Genomic DNA, 4966 nt, shown 5'->3' with positions numbered 1-4966 from the left:
CCCCCCTTCTCCTCTGAGTTAGTTATGAAAGTTCTTCAAGATTTTGAATATCCTTGGGATGTTCAGACCAGCGTGTTGTTATTGTTATGTCTCCTGAATGCACTTCAGGTTTTGTTTAAGGTTAAACAACTACTTAGGAATGCCATCTAGAGATCTGTCCTTAGGTGGGATGGTTATGAGTGGCAGGGAATGTGGGAAGATATGGGCAGCCATCTAGAGCAGTGGGCACCTCCAGTGCTTTGGAAATTCACCCCTGAAAAAATACAAAATCCTAAAACACTGGTAGAATGCTTGAAAAAGGGGTGTCATCACGCTGGCAATTCCAAAGAGACAAAAAATCACTGCAAAGTGCTGGGGTCTAACCTATGCCTATTGAGCTGTAATCTATGCCACTATAAACCTAGTGAAAGACCCTGCAGCCACTCCAAGTCCTGTGACAGACCCAATGACCACTCCAAAACCTGCAGCCACTCCATCTCCTATGATAGACCCTGCGGTCACTCCAGCCCCTGCAGCCACTCCAGCCCCTGCGGCCCCTCCAGCTCATATGGCCTCTCCAGCACCTGTGACCTCTCCAGCCTCTGTGGTCACTCCAAACCCTGCAGCCACTCCAACCCCTGTGATGGGCCCAGTGGTCATTCCACCTCCTGTGACAGGCCCAGCGGTTGTTCCAATCCCAGTATGAACTGGAATCGAAGGCAGCCAAGTGGTATGCCACAATTGATATCGCTAATGCATTTTTCTCCATCCCTCTAGCAGCAGAGTACAGGCCACAGTTTGCCTTCACTTGGAGGGGTGTCCAATATACTTGGAATCAGCTGCCCCAAGGGTGGAAACACAGCCCTACCCCTTGCTATAGATTGATCCAGTCTGCGCTGGAGCAGGGGGAAGCTCCTGAACACCTGCAATACATCGATGACATCATTGTGTGGGGTGACACAGCAAAGGAAGTTTTTGAGAAAGGGAAGAAAATAGTCCAAATCCTTCTGAAGGCCGGTTTTGCCATAAAACAAAATAAAGTCAAAGGACCTGCACGAGAGATCCAGTTTTTAGGAATCAAATGGCAAGATGGACGTCGTCAAATCCCAATGGATGTGATCAACAAAATAACAGCTATGTCTCCACCAACTAGCAAAAAAGGAACACAAACTTTCCTAGGTGTCGTGGGGTTTTGGAGAATGCACATTCCAAATTACAGTCTGATTGTAAACCCACTCTACCAAGTAACCTGTAAGAAGAATGATTTTGAATGGGGCCCTGAGCAACGACAAGCCTTTGAAAAAATTAAGCAGGAAATAGGTCATGCAGTAGCCCTTGGCCCAGTCCAAACAGGACCAGATGTAAAGAATGTGCTCTACACCGCAGCTGGGGAGAATGGCCCCACCTGGAGCCTCTGCCAGAAAGAACCTGGGGAAACTCGAGGTTGACCCCTAGGGTTTTGGAGTCGGGGATACAGAGGTTCTGAGGCCTGCTACACTCCAACCAAAAAGGAGATATTGGCGGCATATAAAGGAGTTCAATCTGCTTTGGAAGTGATTGGTACTGAAGTGCAGGTCCTCATGGCACCCCGACTGCCAGTACTGGGCTGGATGTTCAAAGGAAGGGTCCCCTCTACACATCATGCAGCTGATGCTACTTGGAACAAGTGGGTTGCACTGATTACTCAGTGGGCTCGTATGGGAAACCCCAGTCGCCCAGGAATCCTGGAAGTGGTCATGGACTGGCCAGAAGGCAAATATTTTGGGATATCACTGGAGGAGGAGGTGGCCCGTGATGAAGAAGCCCCACAAGCTACCAGAAAATGAGAAGAAATAAGTCCTGTTCACTGATGGGTCCTGTCGTGTTGTAGGAAAGCATCAAAGGTGGAAGGCTGCTGCAAGGAGTCCTACACGATGAATTGCAGAAGTTGCTGAGGGAGGAGGTGAATTGAGTCAGTTTGCAGAAGTGAAAGCCATCCAGCTGGCTTTAGATATTGCTGAATGGGAAAGTGGCCAGTTCTCTATCTCTATACTGATTCAGGGATGGTAGCAAACACCCTGTGGAGGAGGTTACAGCAATGGAAGCAGAACAATTGGCAGTGCAGTGGCAAATCCATTTGGGCTGCTGCATTGTGGCAAGATATTGCTGCCCGGGTAAAGAAGCTGGTTGTAAAATTATGCCATGTAGATGCTCATGTGCCCAAGAATCGGACTACTGAAGAACATCAAAACAACCAGCAGGTGGATCAGGCTGCTAAGACTGAAGTAGCTGAGGTGAACCTGGACTGGCAACATAAGGGTGAAATACTTCTAGCTCAATGCACCCATGACACCTTAGGACATCAAGGTAGAGATACAACATACAGATGGGTCGTGATTGAGGGGTAGACCTGACCATGGACACTATAGCACAGGTTATTCATGATCGTGAAACATGTGCTGCAATCAAGCAAGCCAAATGGTCAAAGCCTCTTTGGTATGGAGAACAATGGCTGAAATATAAATGTGGAGAGGCCTGGCAGATTGATTACATCACACTCCCTCAAACCCGCAAAGGCAAGCGCCACGTACTTACAATGGTGGAAGCAACCACTGGATGGCTGGAAACATATCCTGTGCCCCATGCCACTGCCCAGAACACTATCCTGGGCCTTGAAAAGCAAGTCCTATGGCAACATGGCACCCCAGAAAGAATTGAGTCAGACAATGGGACTCATTTATGAAACAACCTTCTAGACACTTGGGCCAAAGAGCATGGTATTGAGTGGGTGTGTCACATCCCCTATCACGCACCAGCCTCTGGGAAAGCTGAGAGATACAATGGGCTGTTAAAGACTACACTGAAAGCAATGGGTGCTAGGACATTCAAAAATTGAGACACACATTTGGCAAAGGCCACCTGGTTAGTCAATACTAGGTGATATGCCAACTGAGCTGGACCTGCCCAATCAAACCTGTTACATACTGCAGAAGGGGATAAAGTTCCTGTAGTGCATGTAAGAAACATGCTGGGTAAAACTTGTCTACTCCTGCCTCAGGAAAAGGCAAACCCATTCGTGGGATTGCTTTTGCTCAAGGACCTGGATGCACTTGGTGGGTAATGCAAAAGAATGGGGAGGTCCGGTGTGTACCTCAAGGGGATTTAATACTGGGTAAGAATAGCCCATGAGTTGAATTGTATTATGTTAATTATTATATAATACTGTATGTCATCACTACCATGATTGCTGTATGTCAATGTCCTATTAATGGCATCACAGTAACAACAACACGGATAATAATGAATTAATTTTGATAGAATTGGACAAGCACAAAGATGTGATGGAATGAGAATGGGCTTCAACATCACACACCATCTCTTCTGCCCTGAAAGACTGCTGTGATACATGGAGCCCGAAGTCGGTCATGGACTAGGCAAACTCAGTGTATATTCTATATACCAGAGATGAAAATGGTGATTAACTGGAATGTACTGGAAAGGGTGTAACCTGAGCATGACATAAAAGGTATGGAATTAGGGGTGATTGAACGTCCTGGTTTCAGCTGGGATAGAGTTAATTTTCCTCCCAGTAGCTGGTAGGGTGTTGTGTTTTTGATTTAGGATGAGAAGAATGTTGATAACACACTGATGTTTTACTTGTTGCAGAGCAGTGCTTACACTAAGCCAAGGACTTTTCAGCTTCTCGCTCTGTCCTGCCAGGGGACAGGCTGGGGGTGCAGCAGGAGCTGGGAGGGGACAGACCCAGGACATCTGACCCAAACCGGCCAAAGGGGTATTCCATACCACCTGATGTCACGCTAAACAATATACTGAGGTGGCTACCTGGGGTGGGGGGGGCGGGTTGCCTGGGGGTAGGCTGGGCATCGGTCAGCTGGTGGTGAGCAACTGCACTGTACATCACATGTTTCATACACATTATTATTATTATTATTATTATTTTCTGTCCCACTAAAGTGTCTCTATCTCAATCCACAGGCTTAATTTTCATGTTTCTCTCTCCCATACCAGAGGTGAGCGAATGGCTGTGTGGTGCTTAGCTGCCGGCCGGGTTAACAGTCCACTATATCGTAGCTGAAACCAGGACACAATGGTTCTCATCGTTTGCTCTCCCCTTACTCTTTGATCATGAAGACTACTCTCACCAAAACAGTTGCTACTTTGAGCTTCAGGCAGAAGCAGCCCAGCTTGCCCATCTATTAGTAGTCTCTCTAACTGTTTCCTTAGAAAGCATCTCATCATTTCTCATTGAATTCATATGATATGGATCAATAATAGCACTATTATTTTTAATTTGCTATCTATGAGTATAAAATGCCTCTTGTACAGTCATTGTTTTGGGAGGGTAAACATCACAGGAGGCACACAAGATAAGGAGCTTTTTTTTTTTTTTTTTTTTTTTTTTTTTTTTAATTGCTGTATGATGTATTCATGTTCTTTAGTTGGGAATAGGAAAAACCCTTCTGCACTTGTGTGCAGCCCAGTCTCTAAGGAAAGATAGGAGCTGGTGCAAAGGGGTTACAATCCTGCTGCAGACTTGAGTGAAGTCTGGTGTAAGGAAATGAGAAGCAAAAGCCAAGTGGCCAATGGGAGAAATGGCACTGCTAGGGTGGTGAGGAGCAAGGTTGTCCATGCAGTGTCAGACCTCGTTAGTCTGCTTTTCCTCCCTATGCAGGTCTCCGAAGGAGACACCCTGGATCAATATCAATTAGAGAATAGTACTTCAAAAAAATATTCAACTAAACATATCCTTTAACCTGAAAAAACATTTTTATTAGGCGTTTTTTCAAATCTTCCTCCGTAACTACACCATGAATACTCTCCAATTAGCTGTACTAGTCTTGAAATCTTGAACAAAACTGTAGAGGAGATGTTAGGAGTTTCTACATTTTAATGAGTTCCATGGTGTATTTTGGTGCTGAGGCTATGAAGCTCATGTACTGAGAGGAGAATGATGTAACCACCTGAGAAAGTAAAGTGAGAAGGAAAA

This window comes from Oxyura jamaicensis, unplaced genomic scaffold, assembly GCF_011077185.1.
Source record: "Oxyura jamaicensis isolate SHBP4307 breed ruddy duck unplaced genomic scaffold, BPBGC_Ojam_1.0 oxyUn_random_OJ142, whole genome shotgun sequence".
Taxonomy (NCBI): Eukaryota; Metazoa; Chordata; class Aves; order Anseriformes; family Anatidae; genus Oxyura; species Oxyura jamaicensis.
This window is presented reverse-complemented; position numbering follows the sequence as displayed.